At 36.8% G+C, this 22043-nt stretch overlaps 1 protein-coding gene across 1 annotated transcript in view; it reads left to right on the plus strand.

Moving 5' to 3' along the window:
• LOC124764117 (pancreatic triacylglycerol lipase-like) overlaps window positions 1–22043 on the plus strand; it is a 210907-nt gene that overhangs the window by 30304 nt on the left and 158560 nt on the right. The window contains exon 2 of the mRNA XM_047249131.1: window positions 19990–20141. The gene's annotated coding sequence lies outside the window, so the exon portion shown is untranslated. The remainder of the gene's footprint in view (window positions 1–19989; window positions 20142–22043) is intronic.

Here is a 22043-nt window from a genome sequence, read left to right on the forward strand (position 1 = left end):
CCCTCCCCTCCTACCCTCCCTCCTGGAAATTGGTGGGAAAAAGACTCAGTTGATCGGTCATTTGCAGGGAATTCGATTGCAGTGTATAAAATATTGTTTAAGCAATTTAGACAAGGTATAGAATATTGTTTAATTATTTATGGCAGTGTATGGAATATAGTTTATATATTTAGTTAAAGAAATCGATTACTGTGTATGGAATACTGTTTAAACAATTTAGACAACATGTGGAATATTGTTTATTTAAACAATTTATGGGATTCTAGGCAGTGTATGGAATATAGTTTATTTATTTCTTTAAAGAAATTTTCAGAACATTTATCCCCCCTCTGCGCCACGCCATTCCCACCCCCCTTCTCTGCCTTCCCTTGCCACCTCCCCGCCTCTACCTGGAAATTGGCGGATCCGCAGTGGAAAGGAAGGATCTCACGAGGGGAAATTCAAGGGTATATTGCGTATTTATAAAAAGTCAGTTTGCGTGAGTTGGATTTTCTCGCTCATCATTCTCTGCTCTGCCTATTAGGTTGTGGAGAATGCAGTTGAGTAGCCTGTTTTCGTTGAGTTTTGCCCTACTATCCAGATATTCCTGTGGGAACACCCTGTTCCTAGTCAAAAGTTGAAATTTTTCCTCATTGGGAAATGCAGCTCGAGTAATGTGTATATCCTCCCAAGGTAGAGTTTCTACGAGCTTCTGGAGAGGTGCCTACATAAAACGTAGCAAGCGAAGCGTAATTCTCGGCATCATTCGTTTGTAGAACGAAATGTATTTCTCAACGCTCTAAGGTAGGACACTTTCTCCATGCCAAAATTAGCCAAGTGCTGAAAAAGAAAGTGAGCATAATATACAATTAAATTATGCAAGAAAATCGATATATGCCTTGGTAACTGGTTCTTCGCATTGCATGCATTGTGAGCTGCACCACGGAACTACCTCATAAGATGACAATAGTCCCTACTAGGAGTTTTCGTTTTTCTATCTAATAGCAGCTCAAAAACTAGGACAGAAAACCTCGGTGTTGTACAAATCTTCATTATTCTTCGATTTGACCATGGGAACGTTGTCGCTGTAAAGTTTATCTACCTGCCATGAAAGGTTTCGAGCTCAATGACCAGCCAAAGCGCAGGATAATCAATGACATAAGATTTGTATCGGTTAGACTTGAATCATAGGATTATACAATTTGGATCGTTTCCGCATATGGTACATGTATTTCTGTAAAGGTAAAATTTTAAGCTGTAGGGTCTCCTTCACAGCAGGTCACGGGAGAGAGGAGGCATTCAAAGTCGGCGTACACCGCAAACGGACATTGCTCCTGATGAAGAGCATTTTTAAACTTTATGAGTTTGCTTTCCTAAGTAGGCATAGAAATATGTACTGGCTCCTTGGAAGTGAAATCTACTAGAAGCTTTGCTAATAACTTGTCTGAGGATAAGGCACTGAGACACCTTAAGCAAATATGCTCTTTACCCTTATGTTTATTCACCTGTGAGGCGAGAAGGTGGGTCATGCCTAAGATGAAAACCTAATAATAATTTCCTTTCTCCTTATTTTTCTCATCGGAGAATAAGAGCATATTTACATGCATCTTATGCTCACTGGCAAATTTTGAGAAATGGAAAGGGCCGACGACTAAATGCTCATTCTGCTCATCTGACTTCCGTTCCTGCACGCCTTAAACATGAATCTATTCTGAGCCTCAAATTTTAGGTATTTCCTATATCTTGATGGGGAGCTTGATACACTTATGAATGCCCAAGTAACTACCATATTGAGATGTGTTCTGTGCATGATTCTTTTGTTGTGATTTCTCTCGCGAGCCAGGATTGGCCATACAAAACAAACCTGGTTGGTTTTGTTTTCGACATTAATACAAGCCTTCTTGTCTACTATATCCTTAGGAAGCTTTATATAGCAGGACCCTCCATTTACTGGATGTATGGATGTGTTTGGATGTCGAGATGTAGTACTTGGCTGAGCGCTTTAGCTGACCCCCTAACTTTCCTCTCTGAAAACTGGGCCAGTATAGCTCTCAATATGGATCATGAAACCACTTGGTGAATGATGTGCTCTGCATTATTACACCCATTGTCCCCCCAAAGATAATGGAGACTCGTCTCTTCAACACTACCGGCGACTTTCGGGGCTGGGGGTGGGGGGCTGTGGGGGGGGGGGGGGCGGTGGAAGGCTGTGACAGTTCGACGCACAGCACTGCACCGCCACATCACTGCACTGCATTTAATGGCGGGATGCCGCGCATCAGTCACGACACTCTCCTGCCAGATTCCGGATTCTAGTGATAAGATTCGCTTCTCAAAGGCATCTGCAATCACTGACTATTCTAACTGTGTATGGTGTCACTAACATGATGTCCTTCACTAAAACGACAGGAGAGGGAACTGCCGCTAGCCGCACGATTACTACAACTAATACTACTACAACTAAATGATGAAGCTACTTGTGACAAGGTGTCAGGGGATACGTGCTGTATCTTGGTACTTTGCAAGATCAGTGAGGATGAAATGGTGGAGGAGGAGGAGGTGGAGATGCTGCAGTATCAGGCGACTGTAAGCAGCCTGCCTGTGGCTGCTTCTGCTGCAGCCCTGACCTGCTTGCCAGAGAGAATGGACGGTGGTTCTGTAGAGAAAGAATGTAGAACATAATTACGCACAATGTTCCAGACATCCCCAGCTGCTTCCGCTCCAACCTTCCAAACTTCACAGAAGCTCTCCTGCAAAACCTGATAGTTCTGCAAGGTTTCGCAGGAGAGCTTCTGTGAAGTTTGGAAGGTAGGAGACGAGATACTGGCGAAATTAAAGCTGTGAGGACGGCGCGTGAGTCGTGCTTGGGTAGCTGTCAGTAGAGCGCTTGCCCGCGAAAGGCAAAGGTCCCAAGTTCGAGTCTCGGTCCGGCACACAGCTTTAATCTGCCAGGAAGTTTCATATCAGCGCACACTCCGCTGTAGAGTGATAATTTCATTCTAGAAGCTTAACACTGATTGTTTGCAACTCTCACTAACAAAGTGACTAAGACCCTGCTTTGTCCCACTACTTGTGTCTACAATGCAATAACGTATTTCGGCTGACTTGCCCTTAATTTTAGAATATTTCTCAGATTCCTCTGTGAAAAGTTTCAACAACCATTGTACCACTGTACTCGTCCTTTCAAGCACTTCCATGTGCTGCTAAAAAGTTATCATTCTACTTAAAAAATCATTATCTCTTTCGATATAAGAGTTAAGACCCTTTATCACATATCAAAGTACATGCCCTTGCTTACTATCATTTGCTGAAAACCTCATTTCGACATCTGGAAGTACTGACGAAGTAAAAGGGGTATTAGATCTTACACTGAAGAGCCAAGGAAACCGGTACCCTTGCCTAATATCGTGTAGGGCCTCCGCGAGCTCGCAGAAGTGCCACAACTTGATGTGGCAGGGACTAGGCAAATATCTGCAGTAGTGCTAGAGGGAACTGACTCCATGAATCCTGCAGGGCTGTCCATAAATCCGTTAGAGTACGAGGGGGTGGAGATCTCTTCAGAACAGTACGTTGCAAGGCATCCCAGATATGTTCAATAATGTTCATGTCTGTGGAGTTTGGTGGCCAACGGAAGTGTTTAAACTTGGAAGAGTGGTCCTTTAGCCACCCAGTAGCAATTCTGAACGCGTGGGGTGTCGCATTGTCTTGCTGGAACTGCACAAGTCCGTCGGAATGCACAAAGGACGAGAATGGATGCAGGTGATCATAGGACACTGTGTCTTCTAGCAGAGTCATATCTAGACAAGTCAGTGGTCCCATATCACTGCAACTGTATACGCCAGACACCATTACAGAGCATTCACCAGTTTGAAGAGTCCCCTTCTGACATGCAGGGCCGGCCGGCGTGGCCAAGTGGTTCTAGGCGCCACAGTCTGGAACCGCGCGACCGCTACGGTCGCACGTTCGAATCCTGCCTCAGGCATGGATGTGTGTGATGTCCTTAGGTTCGTCAGCTTTAATTAGTTCTAGGGTAATGCAGGAGTAGGTTAAATAATGAATAGGAAAATAGGAATGAGGGTAAGATACTACAAACAGCATAGTGAACGCATTATTATGGCCAAGATAGATACGAAGCCCACGCCTACCACATTAGTACAAGTTTACATGCCAACAAGCTCTGCAGATGACGAATAAGTTGAAGAAATGTATGATGAAATAAAAGAAATTATTCAGATAGTGAAGGGAAACGAAAATTTAATAGTCATGGTGACTGGAATTCGTCAGTAGGAAAAGGGAGAGAAGGAAACGTAGTAGGTGAATATGGATTGGGGGTAAGAAATGAAAGAGGAAGCTGCCTGGTAGAATTTTGCACAGAGCACAACTTAATCATAGTTAACAGCTGGTTCAATAATAATAAAAGAAGGTTGTATGCATGGAAGAAGCCTGGAGATACTGACAGGTATCAGATAGATTACATAATGGTAAGACAGAGATTTAGGAACCAGGTTTTAAATTGTAAGACATTTCCAGGGGCAGATGTGGACTCTGACCACAATCTATTGGTTCTGAACTGTAAATTAAAACTGAAGAAACTACAAAAAGGTGGGAATTTAAGGAGATGGGACCTGGATAAACTGACTAAACCAGAGGTTGTACAGTGTTTCAGGGAGACCATAAGGGAACAATTGACAAGAATGGGGGAAAGAAATACAGTAGACGAAGAATGGGTAGCTTTGAGGGATGAAGTAATGAAGGCAGGAGAGGATCAAGTAGGTAAATAGAGAAGGGTTAGTAGAAATCCTTGGGTAACAGAAGAAATATTGAACTTAATTGATGAAAGGAGAAAATACAAAAATGCAGTAAGTGAAGCAGGCAAAAAGGAATGCAAACATCTCAAAAATGAGATCGACAGAAAGTGCAAAATGGCTAAGCAGGGATGGCTAGAGGACAAATGTAAAGATGTAGAGGCTTATCACAGTAGGGGTAAGACAGATATTGCCTACAGGAAAATTGAGGAGATCTTTGGAGAAAAGAGAGCCACTTGTATGAATATCAAGAGCTCAGATGGAAACCCAGTTCCAAGCAAAGAAAGGAAACCAGAAAGGTGGAAGGAGTACATAGAGGATCTATACAAGGGCAATGTAATTGAGGACAATATTATGGAAATGGAAGAGGATGTAGCTGAAGATGAAATGGGAGATATGATAATGCGTGAAGAGTTTGACAGAGCACTGAAAGACCTGAGTTGAAACAAGGCCCCGAGAGTAGACAACATTCCATTAGAACTACAGAAAGCCTTGGGAGAGCCAGTCCTGACAAAACTCTACCATCTTGTGGGTAAAATGTATGAGACAGGCGAAATACCCTCAGACCTCAAGACGAATATAATAATTCCAATCCCAAAGAAAGCAGGTGTTGACAGATGTGCAAATTACCGAACTATCAGTTTAATAAGTCACAGCTGCAAAATACTAACACAAATTCTTTACAGACGAATGGAAAAACTAGTAGAAGCCGACCTCGGGGAAGATCAGTTTGGATTCCGTAGAAATATCGGAACACGTGAGGCAATACTGACCCTACGAATTATCTTAGAAGCTAGATTAAGGAAAGGCAAACCTACCTTTCTAGCATTTGTAGACTTACAAAAAGCTTTTGACAATGTTGGCTGGAATACTCTCTTTCAAATTCTGAAGGTGGCAGGGGTAAAATACAGAGAGCTAAAAGCTATTTACAATTTGTACAGAAACCAGATGGCAATTATAAGAGTGGAGGGACATCAAAGGGAAGCTGTGGTTGGAAAGGGAGTGAGACAGGGTTGTAGCCTCTCCCTGATGTTATTCAATCTGTATATTGAGCAAGCAGTGAAGGAAACAAAAGAAAAATTCGGAGTAGGTATTAAAATCTATGGAGAAGAAATGAAAACTCTGAGGTTCGCCGATGACACTGTAGTTCTGTCGGAGACAGCAAAGGACTTGGAAGAACAGTTGAACGGAATGGTCAATGTCTTGAAAGGGGGATATAAGATGAACATCAACAAAAGCAAAACGAAGATAATGGAATGTAGTCGAATTAAATCAGGTGATGCTGAGGGAATTAGATTAGGAAATGAGGCACTTAAAGTAATAAAGGAGGTTTGCTAATTGTGGAGCAAAATAACTGATGCTGGTCGAAGTAGAGAGGATATAAAATGTAGTCTGGCAATGGCAAGGAAAGCGTTTCTGAAGAAGAGAAATTTGTTAACACCGAATATAGATTTAAGTGTCAGAAAGTCGTTTCTGAAAGTATTTGTATGGAGTGTAGCCACGTATGGAAGTGAAACATGGACGATAAATAGTTTGGACAAGAAGAGAATAGAAGCTTTCGAAACGTGGTGCTACAGAAGAATGTTGAAGATTAGATGGGTAGATCACATAACTAATGAGGAAGTATTGAATAGGATTAGGGAGAAGAGAAGTTTGTGGCACAATTTGACTAGAAGAACGGATCGGTTGGTAGGACATGTTCTGAGGCATCAAGGGATCACCAATTTAGTATTGGAGGGCAGCGTGGAGGGTAAAAATCGTAGAGGGAGACCAAGAGATGAATACACTAAGCAGATTCAGAAGGATGTAGGTTGCAGTAGGTACTGGGAGATGAAGAAGCTTGCACAGGATAGAGTAGCATGGAGAGGTGCATCAAACCAGTCTTATGACTGAAGACCACAACAACAATAACAACAACAACAACAAACAGTTAGTTCTAAGTTCTAGGCGACTGATGACCTCAGAAGTTAATTTGCATAGTGCTCAGAGCCATTTGAACCATTTTTGACGTGCAGACTCCATGGATTCATGGCGCTGCCATTGGCCCTGTTCTTCCAGGATCTTTTTCCGGCCACAACGATGTTGGAGATTTGATGCTTTACCAGATTCCAGATATTCGTGGTACATTTGCGAAATGGTCGTACTGGAAATTCTCCACTTCATCACTGCCTCAAAGGTGCTGTGTCACATCGATCGTGCGCAGACTGTAAAGCCACGTTCAAACTCACTTAAATCTTGAAAACCTGTCATTGTAGCAGCAGTAACTGATCTAACATCTGCACCAGGCGTTGCCGACCGTAGAGCCGTATTCTGCCTGTTTACATATATCTGTGTTTGAATATACATGATTATACCGATTTTATTTATGAAGAGAAAGTACTTATACAGGAGAACTAATGGTCAATACATCATGGTGGTATAATGTTGACAACATCTTCATCTTGGAAATATCTCTGATGGGTAAAAGGTCAGTTATAAAATTATTAAAGTATGTTTAAATGGAAAAGGATCCTCACATGCTCGATACTTGTTGTGCAACAATATCTTTCCAATATACTGCATGAAACTGCAAGGCCAAAGGCAACACAATAATATTGAGCAATATTTATCCCTGAGTCACATTAGTTATAAGTCTGCCTTCATAGTGAACACATCGTCACTAAAATCGTTGTACTGCAAACCGAAATCGCTAATTCGCTACATACTGCAAAATAAAAGGAAGTGGAAGCAGCGATGGACAAAAAAGTGACTTGGGAGATGCTGTGTACACAGCTATATTAACATGTTATGAAAACTTACAGTAGAGCCAGATGACTATCGGATGTTTTTTTATGGATACTGAGAAATCTTTCAACGAGTTGGTAAACTTTGTTACATAATATATACACATAAAAGATATTGTTTTTATACTCATCGGATTTCACTTTCCAAAATGTTGGAAGCGATATACATTGAAGCGCCAAAGAAATTGGTATAGGCATGTGCATTCAAATACAGAGGTATGTAAACAGACAGAATGTGGCGCTGTGGCAGGCAACGCTGTTATAAGACAAAAAGTATCTGGTGCAATTGTTGGATTACAATGGCAGTTATCAAGACTAAAGTGAGATTGAACGGCGCACGAGCGATGGGACACAGAATCTCTGAGGTAGTGACGAAGTGGGGATTTTCCCATATGACCATTTCATGAGTGTACTGTGAATATCAGGAATCCGGTAAAACATCAAATCTCTGACACTGCTGCAATTGGAAAAAAAAAATCTTGCAAGCATGGGACCAACAGCTGCAGAGAATCATTCAACGTGACAGAAGTTCAACTTTTCCACAAATTGCTGTAGATTTCAATGCTGGGCCATTAACAAGTATGAGCATCATCGATACAGGCTTTTGGAGCCAAAGGCCCACTCGTGTACCCTTGATGACTTCACAATACGAAGCTTTACACCTCGCCTGGGCCCATCAACACCTACATTGGACTGTTGATGACTGGAAACATGTTGCTTGGGCAGACGATTCTGATTTCAAATTGTATCGAGCAGATGGACGTGTACGGGTCTGGAGACATCCTCATGAATCCATGGAGCCTTCATGTCAGCAGGGGCCAGTTCAAGCTGGTGGAGGTTCTGTTACGGTGTGTGGTGTATACAGTTGGAGTGATATGGAACCCCTGATACGTCTAGATACGTCTCTGAAAGGTGACACATACCTAAGCATCCTGTCTGATGACCTGCATCCATTCATGTCCATTGTGCATTCCGACGGACTTATGAAATTCCAACACGACAATGCGACACTGCACACGTCCAGAATTGCTACAGAGTGGCTCCAGGAACACTCTTCTGAGTTTAAACACTTACGATGGCAGCCAAACTCCCTAGGCATGAACGTTATTGAGCATGCCTTCGTAATCTTTCGGATTTAGGACAGCCCTGCAGTATTGATGTTGTCGATTCCCTCCAGAACTATTTCAGACGTTAATTGACTCCATGCCATGTTGTGTTGTGGCAGTTCTGTGTACTTGCAGGGGCCCTACACGATATTGGGCAAGTGTACCAATTTCTTTGGTTCTTCAATGTATAAATGTGAAGAGTAAGAAGATATATTCTTGTAGAGGATCAGTAGGAAGTGCTGTTATGTAATTCCGCAATAAATATTTCAAACCTCCATAGCAAACAATGAAGCAGTTGCAGCATTATTTCTCTACAGTTAAACAATTTTGTCGAATGTTTCTATAACTAATTACTGAATAAGTGGAATGTGTAATCAAACTAGTCATGTGAATGTACTTGGAGAGATGAATCCTATCACCTATCTCTCTTCATGTATTCATATTCACACGACGTTGTTGTATCAGTTGTTAACACGTCCAAAGATCACCAAATCGTAGCAGGGACTGCTGTGTGTTACACTGTTGCACAGTATCACTCTTACATGCTACAATGTATTGCACAATGTATTGAGTGCACATCAATATTTTTAAATCTCTGAAGTGTTCTTCAGTACATTGCACAAACTGTCAGTACTTCACTCAGATGGTCAATATTATTCCGTATTCTCAGAATATCGCAATAAATATGGAGCATGTGAGGGCCACTTAAGGCAGGTGGCCACTTCCTGTGTATGCTGTTTAATCCACATGCTGCCTTGGGCTGTGTTATCTGCTCCAGGAGTGATAGGGGGGAATAATTTGCATAACCAGGTGCGTGTGCTGTATTCGGAAATTCGAGGGACTGATGGCGATGGTATGGCTCGCTGCCTCCCTCAGATACATGGCAGCAGTTGTAGTGAGCACAGAGGGGACAGCTGGCATCGGTATTTGTCATTTCACATCAGAACTTGCAATCAACCAGAGACAACAAAGGAGAGGTGGCAGCAATGTAAATGGTTCCCTGAGTGGCCAGTGTGAGTCAGCACAGCACGGATGCACACATCCTTGGAGCATTCTGTGGGAGAGGCATTCTTGCATATTGTTTCTCTGTAACAGTGAGCTGTGTCGTGATTTTAATATGTTGCGATCTGAAAAACCCCTGCTATGGTTGACCGACCTCAGATATGAGACAAAAATTATTTAATTGAGTCTTACTGATTAATGTTCATATCTAACCTATTCAAGATCAGTGGGCCAAAAACTAATCCTAATTAAATAAGAATAGTGAGATGCTATCAAGATATTTATTACCGAAAATCAACTTAATTGCAAAATAGACTTTGTACAGTTACAACATTGAATTAATTCTACAGGTCAGACTAAGTTTAAGATTGGCACAACACCGATCTTCTATACAAAATCGAGCTCTCATTTTCATGGAAGTAGCACTTAAATGGGTGATATTGTCTAGTCTCTTTGTTAGTAGAAACCTCCAGCCTGACTGTCCTGACAACAGAGAGCTCAGAGAACAGTCTAGTGGAACCAAATACATTTAGCATCACAGTCCCTATTACTCAAGCCGTGGCATGTATATCACCATAAACAGTCGAGTGGAGAGCACATCAGCTGTGTCGGTCTGCAGAAGGCTGCAGTCGTCTTGGAGAGGAAGAATGATATGCAGATGCGAATTTATCTGCGTAGATAACGTGTGGTTGCATCAGCAGACTCCTACATTCGATGTTCCTCAAGTACAGAGTCCATTCATCAGTCAAGATTAACTGCTTGCACAATTTCCAGTAGTAAACACTTGACTCAAGTGCACGGGCGTGGGTAGGCACCAATTTGTTCCTCTACTCACAGAGAAATGAAATGATTCTGCTTCAAGTGCACAATCAGCACTTTCTCAGACTAAGTTTCAGAGTGATCACTGGATGCTTTTGCAGCAACATCTGAAACAAACTGTGTGTTCTTCAACAATGTGTTTCAGCTGGGCATCCACCAGGCTCCATGATACATTCTGCCTTCATATTAGCCAATCTCGGTTCACTAATGTAGATTCTCTGGTGGCCATATTGAGTCATAAATTAAGATAAGTGTGATGTAAATCTAGAGGATGTGTGTTTTAATAGTGACAAATATATATATATATATATATATATATATATATATATATATATATATATATATATATATATGGGTCATAAATTACACTGATTAAGGTAAGGTAGCCCATAAATTAGAGCCCTTAAGTAGTTATGTGCTGCCAACAAAAATGGTGAACAAAGCTGAGATATTTAAAAAAACTTAGAAAATCATAGCAAATGAAATCTTAATTTAAATAAAAGAAATATCAAAATTTTGAATATTTATAATAAAGGTAATGAAGAAAGTATTATATTTACCAATGAATACAATGAATCTGGATTATAACCAAGAGTCTAATTTCACAGGTTCCTGCAGGCAAAAAATCTCATTTGCCCATTCTGAAAAACCAAATTCTCATTTTCTAATGTAAAAATTTTCAAATCTAATTAATTTCATTCTTTATTAGTAAGAACCTCCAAACTGAAATCATAAATTGTACACTAATAGTAAACATTTTAGTAAAATAAAAAATCAAATTTCCTTCTCTACAAAAGCGATGGAAAAAATGATGAAGAAAGATGAGCTATTTAATAGCTTAGGAAATTTATGTAAAGGAGAGAATGGACTTAGTTATAAAGATTTAGAAAATTAATAAAATGTTTACTTAAATGTAAGTAGAAAAGATGTGTTTGAATTTATTGGTTATATTAATAGGAAACAAATGAGTAAAGAAATAACAAATTGTGAACTAAAATCTAATACTTTAAAAGAAATTTGATAGATGCAAAAACCAAAAAATTGAAGCATTATTATAAGCTTAGAAAAAGCCAGTTAACTGATCTGATTGTGAAACCTGTTGGTAATATTAATAACAAAGATAAAGGTAACGAATTGAGTAAAAAATCTGTATAACAACTTTATCAAATCTGTAGTGTGAAAAAAACAAAATATTATGCTGAATTAAGATAAGTGCATTAATCGATCTTATGAAAAATCTGATGGAAAAATTAATAATGATATTGATTTGAGTAAAAAAATCTTTAAAAGAACGCCATCAAACCTGTAAAATGAAAAATTAAAAAATTATTCTCATTTTAAAGAACAACAATTAATCCATCCTATCAGTAAATGGAAAAACTAATAACATCGATAATGAGAATTATTTTCAAAAAGTGCTAGTAGATAAATATCGAGAAAATAAACAAAAAGCTTTCAGAAAAACTTCTCAGGTTTCAGTTTTCTAGTTGATGAAGCTTTTTCAAATCAACTAAACAAACTTATAATAAAGATTCTGCTCATGCATCAAGAATTATAACTTGTAGAATTAACAATACTGATAATATTGTAGAAGCACAAGAGCTATTTGAGCAAATTAATGCAGAACTAATCATCAAATTAAATAATATTTTAATTCAATATTTTAATTAAAGTTAATATGAAATTTTATAGTGGTTTTAAAAGACAAGAGGAAATATAAGAATTTAACTTTAAAAGATCTAATCATGTTTAATTAAAAAATTAATTGATCAGAAAAAACAAATAAACTATTAACTGAAATGGAAGAGATGGAAAGAAAATATCTGATTGGTCTTTATTTTATATAGATGATTTAGAATTGAATGTTAATAGATACAGTAATTCTTGTTTCTTCTTATATTGATTTAGCAAAAGTAATTGAAGTTGAAAAAGATGTAGTTAATGTAAAAACCGACAGTCAAAACTGTTTTCTTCATTCAATAAAATCAGCATTATAACCTGTAGAAGGTGATGTAGAAAGATTTAGTATATGTAAAAATAATGCATAAGATATTCCAAAATTTGAGAAGAAATCAAATATTTCAGTTGATGTGTTGCATATGAAGTTCTAATTATATATCCTCTTCACCATGCATGAAATAAACTAATGTTAATATTCTTTGAATTCAAAATGAAAATAATTAATATGATTGTTGGATAAAAACTCTTTCTTGTTTCATTTGTATACATACAACTAAAAATGGACATAAATTATTCTTGTAATCGATGTGTAAGGTATGTTTATTCACAAGAAAAATTAGACATTCATGAAATCGGTTGATGAAAACGTAAAAAAGTAAAAAAATTGATAGCCCTTTTCAAGTAAAAAATCGAACTTAAAAGTTATAATGATTTGTTGATGGGTTCATTTTTTCATTTTGTATTTTACACAAATATCGAATGTCTATTAAAAGATATTCAAAATTGTCATCAAATTCCAAAAATTAGATTAACAAATAACAAAAACATTTACCAATTTCATTCAGTTATTATGTTAAATATTCTAATGGAAAATTCTAAATTAAAGATGCAGTACAAAAATTCATTCAAATGTTAAAAGAGCAATCTAGAGACATTGCTTGACTATATAAAAGAAATGTTCGAATGAAATCGTCTACAGAAGATATAATTCATTATAAAAATTCAGAAACTTCTGCTAATTGTAAAACATATTTTGAATGCAGAGAAAATAAAGTAAGCGATCATTTTCATTTAACAGGAAAATATCGAGAAGCTGCACATGAAGATTGCAATATTAATTACCAAAATCCTAAATTTATTCCAGTTTATATTCATAATTCAACAAATTAGGATATTCATCTGTTTATTTAAGAATTAGCAATTGTTAATAAAAATGTTGATGCATGTAGTAAACATTTGAAGGTGGATTAATACGAAGACTGTGGGATACATTTAAATTTATGGCTTCAAGTAATGACACATTATCTTCTAGTTGTATATTAGGATAATTTAGAGAAACAGCAAAAAATTTAAGTTGAAAAACTATATTTAATAATTGAAAACGTAGTTTATCCTTGTGAATATATGAATTCAGAAGAAAAATTACAAGAAACTAAATTACCTTAAATGTTTTAATTCTAGACATAATATAGATAATATTTCTTATGAAGATTATAAAAGAACAAAACTAGTTTGGAAAAAATTCAATATTAAAAATTTACATGAGTATACAAGATTATATAATAAATCTGATCTTTTGATTTTAGCAGATATATTCGAAAATTTTATAGATACATGTATTATATCTTATAAACGTGGCCCAATGTGATATTTTACGGTTTCACGACTAGCTTGGGATTCCATGTAAAAAGTGTCATAAACTGGATTAGATTTCTTCCAAGATTAGATATGATTTTATTTCTTAATAAAAGAATTTGAGGTGGAATTTCTCAATGGAGTAAAAAATCTGCAATATCATATACTAGATATATGAAAACTCTTAAGCCAACAAAACGACCAAATTACATTGCATAAAAAGATACAAATAATTTGTATTGTTGGCCAAAGTCTCAATTTTTACCATTTGAAAAGTTTGGGTGAATGGATCTGAAATGGTCTAATGCCAAAGAACTATACTTAAAATCCCAGACGATTATAAATATGCTTATATTTTCGAAATTGATTTAGCATATCCAAGAAAATTATGATTTACATGAAGATTTAACTTTTGCATCAGAAGAAGGAAATAAATTATTGACAACTTTAAACAATAAAGAAAAATATTAATTACATTATAAAATTAAAAAACAATATTGAAATCTTGAATTTAAAATTCATAGAATGTTATCATTTGAACAATGAGGATGGTTGCAGAAATACATTGACTTTAATACAGAAAAGATGAATGAAGGCGGCTAAAGTTTTTGAAAAAAGTTCTACAACTTAATGATTATTTGTGTATTTGTAAATTCAATATATAACATATTAAAATCGTAGAAGAACCTGAAAAATATACACATCATATATCTCAGCCAAATTATGAACATAGTTCTCTATTTACTGAATGAAAAAATTAAATAACGTGCAATAAACAAATCTACATTGGAATGATTGTATTTGATGTTTGAAAAAAAGAATCTATGATTTTCACTATGATGTTGTGAAAGCAGAATATGATAAAAATATTGACTTATGTTATTTGGATACTGATTCTTTCATTTATGATATAACAACAGAAGACTTCTATAAAGATATGAAATCAATGTTAAAAACGAATTTCATACAAGTGATTACCCAAAAGATAATATTTATGAACTTCTGCTAGTAAATTAGAAAGCTTTAGGAAAAATGAAAGATCGAAATTGTGGAATACATTATTTTAAGATTAAAAATGTATGCTTATGAAGCAGGTGAAAAAGAAGAGAAAAATATGTAAAGGAGTTAAGAAATCAGGTCTGGGAAATGAAATTACTTTAGATGATTATAAAAATGTTTGACTGACAAAATAAAACAAAATAGAAAAATGAATTAAATTAGATCAGTTAAACACAAAGTATATACAGCTGAATGTAATAAAATTGTTTTATGTTCTGATGATGATACATGCGTACAAGATGGAATTAATACATTAACATATGATATTTATAAATTAAATCTAAATAAAATAAAAAATGATAAGAATTTAACAGCTGCTTAAAAGATTAAATAAAAAATAAAACCTATTTATTCCTAAATGTTTTTTCGTGATACAATTAGTTTTGGTGTCTTGGTAAGTAAAATTTACAAACACATTTTCCACAAAAACGTTCAAGTTTTAGATAATCTCTTTCCTTATCTTTTTTATATATGAAAGCTAATTTCTCATTTTCTGAATGATCACAGTTATGAATATATTCCTTTCCGGATGTTTCACAAATAAAAGTTTTAATATACCAGTTACGAAGAAGTTCTCCTAGTTTCTTTCTTTGACAATCCATAAAACCTGATTCTGAGAGTAAATTATTTATTATTATTTTATTTCCTTTATGAATTTGTTTTTCTTCATTGCACAGTGGACACACCACTTAATTTTGGCTCTCCATTTATAAGGAAAACATTTACTGAAATTTAAAAGTAGAAACAAAATAAATATTTTTATATATAAATGGAATCCCATGTGGATCTCAATAATTATAAACTCATTTGTTATAATAGAAACGTTTAAATAATTATTGCTGAAAAAACGTTTATGACAATTTGGAATATTCGAATTCTAAAAAAGTCGTATGTGATAATGTTAAAAGTAAAAATATAAAGAATCAAACTGTATGCAGCAGTTACACTTACAATCAGATATAAATTTAATTAATGAACCTGGTTTATATTCTTTAGTTATGAAATCCATAATGCCTTTGAGGGAAAATTTTCATGATTGGGTTTATGAAGAAGTTTTACCAGCAAGTCGTAAACTTGCAGAATATAAGATTAGAAAAGAAGTAGTAGATGTCTACAAAATTTAAATGTATTATGTGTGACTAAGGACTGAAGTTGATGAGAAACCAATGGAAAATTTCTATGTAACAATTAAAATGCCTCAGAAATAAAATCCAAATGAATGAAGAAATAAATACATTATTACTACATGTTGTTTCTCAGTTAAATGATGGAAGTTTAAGATCAACTTTTGTTATTTTAAGATGACATATAATGATTTTAATTTTGATTAATATGTTATTCAAACCAATTAATAATTTACAATATCAGATTGGAATAATCGAAAATAGGCAACCAAACTGTGAAGAATTTTTAAGAATTTTCTACCAAATTCAATAAATTTATATAATGTAATGAAAAAAATTTAATATCTAAATTATTCAAAAATTTTAGGTAATTACTAATGAGAACAATTAACCTAAGATATAAATAAATTAACAAACGTTCTTAGAATATAAAACTAATTTTCCAATTACTATTTTCATAATTAAATTTGTAATAATATTCATAAGTATTTTTATGTGTATCTAATAATCATAATTCACTCATCTCATTATTTGATTCGAAGAACTCAAATTTTAAATGTTCAAATAATTTTGACATTACAACATTTTTGTTAACCTTTATTTGAACATCAAATATACTCTATCTTCTTTAATGAAAGAATACACATTATGAAAATAATATTCAATATCAAACATTTAGGTTTTGAATAATGAACTCCATTTATGTATATTATTTCTTTCGTACATTTTAAAAAATTGCTTTTGTTTTATTTACCCAACTATTTTGTAAATTATTGAATCCCATGCCTTTAACAATTTTTTCTTGTTTTTACTTTATCATAATTTTGTACTTGGGTTCAGTGTCTAACAAATTAGATACCAAAGCAAGTTTCAATAAGATTTATTCAGTTTCTTTATTTTCGTCTTTTGGGTCCATTTTTATAGTTGAAGGTTTAGTGCTATAAATTCATCTCACTAATTTCGAAAGTAAGTCAATCCATTTATAGTTTCCATGAACAGCAAATTCCTTCCACATCTTTTCTTCAAGTAAATATGAAAATAGTAACAGTTCTCAGAAAGACTGATACTATTGGTGACTGTGCAGCTTCTCTAGGTTAAATGATAATTAATTGAAATTCTTAGCTGCCAACAGTTGTTGTTGACATACCTTGATGGGGACAGCTGAAAACGTGCGCCCCGACCAGGACACGAATTCAGAAACTCCTGCTTACATGGGAGACGTTCTATCCATCTAAGCCAACGAGGACACAGATGAGTAATGCGATATCAGGGACTTAACTCTTGCACACTTCCCATGGGCCCCACATTCCCAACTATCCACAATCTACATACGTAATGTTCCTAACAGATACTTTGCTCATCCACTCATTACTCACACCCACTAAGGTGATGATTCCCATAAGAGTTTGGGCAACCTGTGTACATTCACACAGATGAAGGTCAATGGCCGTGTAGCCGTTTAACTATATATGAAGATAGTAACTGTTCTTGAAAGAACAGATACCACTGATGACCATGCAGCTTCTCTAGAATAAATGATAATTAACTGGAACCCTCAGCTTGTAGTGTCTCGAAATGGTAAATCAGCACCAAACTGAATAGAATAGCGGTATGTGGTTCTTGCTTTGTGCAGAAGTAACCATTTTGATACCTCAGATAATTTTCTACATTGTCCATATTTTCTGTTCTGCCCATATCGTGTTCGGTCTAACGACATTATCAATCACTGTATTGAAAGGTTCACCTTCTTGGCGATTTGACATTTAGAGTGCTTCATTTCCAATTAAGCACAAATTTTTGTTTTTTCATCAAATGATTACTGCTTTCCACTTGGCATTGTTACTAAAGGTGACTAAAAGTGTGTTTTCTGTCTGCAGTAAAACCATGTACACACACACTAACACCACACAGAGCCAACTGCCTTTATACCTAGTCCCACCCTATCCTACCGAATCGTTGATGTATAATTATATAGTGTACTGCTGACATCAAATGCTTTACCATTTGACTGCATTTGTCAGTACACTGGATCTCATACTTTTGCTTATACACTATGCAAGCTATTCCAACCAAGATTAGATTAGAAGACGAGCTGACGGCACTTTGGGCCACAGTGTGTATAGGAATAAGACGCACACCGCTTTTAACCTACATGCGGATAGCTGCCACCACCCGCCACAAAAGAATGGCATGCCCAAAACTTTTGTACACAGAGCTCACACCATCTCCAAAAGGGACAGTCTCCAACAGGAATTGGACCACCGAAGACTGTGTTTCGGAGGAACGGTTACAAGGAAGGGCAAATTCGGAACGCTCCACATCCCACACCTGCAGCACCGGCAGAAATTCAGGATGAATATCAGGAGGAGATAGCCTTGGCTATTATTCCGTTTTGTGGGGCCTTATCCAGAAAAATTGGACGTATTTTACGTAAACACCAAGTGAAAAGCATCTTCTGTCCTACAAGCAAAATGAAGAGCCTTCTTGGTAGTGTCAAAGACAACCTTGGTCTACGTAAATCAGGCGTTTATCAGATACTTTGCCAATGTGGTAGTATATATATAAGGCAGACCATTCGTACCATTGACGACTGATGCCGAGAACATCAATGGCACACTAGACTGTAACAGCCCAGTAAGTCGGCAATCGCTGAGCATTGCCTGTTGGAACTCCACAGCATGGATTATGAGAAAACCAAGGTCCTGTCACAGACTTCTAATTACTGGGACTGTGTCATCAAAGAAGCCATAGAGATCAGAGTAAGGGAGCCACAATTAAATCGTGACAGCGGTTACATCCTTAGCAAGGCGTGGGAACCCGCGATCACCCGGATTAAGAAGAAAAAGGATATTTCCCAGAGTGTATCGATTTCGACTGAGGAGGGAAGAATAACGAGAGTGGTGCCAGCAGACTCTCCTGAATGAGAAGACCTAGGACGCAGCGCCCAGACGGCGGGAGAACAGACGCTGTACCTGGATCGCGCATGGGGTAGGACCACACCGACTTATAGGAAACGCCTGAGGGAGGAGTGGGAGGGGGACTGTCCTATATATACATGGCGCCAGCCCATCCCCGGTCAGTTGATCAGCGCACCTGATGATGGCAACGTGGTCGACTGCCGAAACATTGTGTCCTATGCACACTCATACCAGGCTGTTCACCCGAGATGTATTTCATTATTCCCACCAACAATGTTGATTTTCCTGCCAGTATCGATGCCTTTATACTGATTTCCACTACTTATATGGGTCATAAATTATTCTAAATAATATAAAGTAGACTATAAATTATAAACTTTAACATAAGAAATTAGATCAAAAATTTGGCTTAAATAAATATTGGGTAAGAGCACAAAAGGCCAACTAGCAAGAATTTATCTATTCCACGCCACACAAAGTCACTGTTACATTGTAGGTAAACCAACACACTGTAAAGTGGGAGGTCAGTATATTTTGTCTCATATGTGTAGTTTAGAATGTCCTGGTTGCTACTACAATGATAAAGCCATTTAAGGATTGCACTTACTGCATTCTGTGTGCAGAACTTCAAGGGACAACAATGCCACTACATACTATAGTTGTGTTGTATTCTTATTAGAGATGCTGTTGTATTTTGTTCTTTCCAGTCTGCTTTGTGGATGATAATGTCTTGTGAGCACATGTAAGGTCACCCCCATTTACGATAAAGTAATAGAATGGATGTCTGCTATTACAGGATCCTAGACTATATTCAAAGCTCCATCACTATGAAATGTCTGGAGGATAAGGAGCTCTACCACAAAAGCAGCACATGTCCAGGAAGAACTATTTCCATTAATGGAGGAACACAATATTCACACACATAAAAAATAGACATATGTGAACAAGTTAATTCTGTGTTCCAAGAATGTCGATAGGTGTTCCACACTGTACTACATAGGCAATTTGGGACCAAGACATGACACTGTGAACTACATTCACAAATATGTGATTGTCCTGTAGTCGTGGTGTTTGTGCAGTTCCAGAGACGATTCACTATGAGCAGCTGGGGAGGGTGACGACGACGCGGGATTGGTACCACCCCCGCTACCGCGTCTTCAACCCGACACCAAGGCCGCGGGGAGAGGTCAACGCTACCATCACTCTCTACACCCGGCATCTGGCGGAGCAGGTACGTACTGCTGTGAGGCACGCCTCCAATGCCTTCTGTGTCTGTCCTAATGCTTGCTTCATGTGCAACTTGTGACACCTTTGCACCTACGTAATGAGCACTTTTTTTAAACTCCAAATGTTGGGACAAGCAATAAAAAATTCGCAGATGGTCAAACCTTACTCTGGTATGCATCACTTGATACTGTACCACCAGATGGACCATGTGGGAACCGACAAGTGAGTCCTTCGTCTTTGGAGGTGAAATTGCGCTGCAGCAAATTAGTGGCGATGTTTATTCGAATGAAAAGAAAAGATATTAGCACGATTTTTTGAAAAAGTGTAACTGTTCCAAGCAACGATGGTTTGGCAATGATAACTCTGACGAAATAAGACCCACAAGACACGACACGCTAATATCTTTCTGTGCCTATTTTCTCTTTCTGCAAGGAAAATTCGGAAAACTGTGTTGTTGCACTCATTAAGGATTTCGTCCCCTCTGAGGTCAGCGGTCAACATGACTATCCCCATAAGGGCAAATGAAGAGTTACTTGAAGGAGCGATCGTAACCTGGCCTCAAAAGCCGATCCTAAGTGCTGCGAGAAGTCACATTTCAGTTAGTAAACATCTCAATATATGCACAAATTATCTTGAAAGATGTCACCAAACTAAATTGACAAAATTCGATGTTAAAACATGAATTGTTCATTTAATGTAACATGTTTGTCAGTATTTTCTAATCACATTTACCAGTGTACTGAGTAAGTTTAATTATTCAGTCATCTTCAGACGATTAATTAGTGCAATAAAATAGTTTCTATTAACATTCTCAATTCGCAAAATATATAAAAGGTTAGATTTGCACTACTTTTGCATTTGCTGACCCTGGTGGGTTCCCCCCCCCCCCCTCCCCACTGATGTCTCCAGACACAGTCTCTGTGTGATGTATTAATTTCAGCAATCAATCGAAATGTTGCTCGAACAGTCCACGGGTATATGCCAGTTCATAGCGTCCAACGGGCACAATATTTCGGCGATCAGACATGTCGCTATTGTCAGGTGCGCACCTGACTGTTAGAGCAAAAAATATGCCGGGAGAAATTGAAGAATCAAATCGAAATATTGTTGTATCCTCACTGAATTCATTATAAAATGTTACTTGTTCAGTGTGTTCTTATATCAATGGGGATAAAATTACTGTAGTTCCTATCTCCATACAATTTATGCTGTGTGTTTTTATATTTCAAATAGCATCTATAGAACAAGAAAATAATTGTGGCATTGGTCAATCAATATCTGTCGATTAGTCTTTTAGTTTCTTAACAGATCATAATTTCGAAATCCGTTTCATTGTTTGTCTAAATTCAGTCTCGTGCATCTTAAAAGAGAATGACATTGATCATTATTTTAGATATATCTGTCTTTTGAGCTTATTGTTGGTTAATGACGGTAAACATTTTTTCATTCTCTCTGCCGTACTTCTGCGTGACAATTAAAAAATGCAATAAAAATCACAATAGTTCGCTCCAAATAAAGTGTTCTAAAATTATGTGTGTGAAAACAGCCGAATCTCACTTATTCAGTGCCATCAGCTGCAACTCAACCATGAGGAATTACTTTAGAGTATGGTATACTGCTGCTTACTCTGCTTACAGCAAGGTAATATAAACACAAGTTTCATGCATGAAAAACATATATTCATGCTGTTTGTTCTTATTATAATTGGCTTTTTTCTTGACAGATAACAATTCTGTATGGAGTCTACAAATTCTCACATTCTTATGTTTCGCTAGATTTCCTTATACACGAATATTTTTGTGAATGTAATTACTTTTGCCCCCCCCATGAACCATGGACCTTGCTGTTGGTGGGGAGGCTTGCGTGCCTCAGCGATACAGATAGCCGTACCGTAGGTGCAACCACA

This window comes from Schistocerca piceifrons, chromosome 1 (genome assembly GCF_021461385.2).
Source record: "Schistocerca piceifrons isolate TAMUIC-IGC-003096 chromosome 1, iqSchPice1.1, whole genome shotgun sequence".
Taxonomy (NCBI): domain Eukaryota; kingdom Metazoa; phylum Arthropoda; class Insecta; order Orthoptera; family Acrididae; genus Schistocerca; species Schistocerca piceifrons.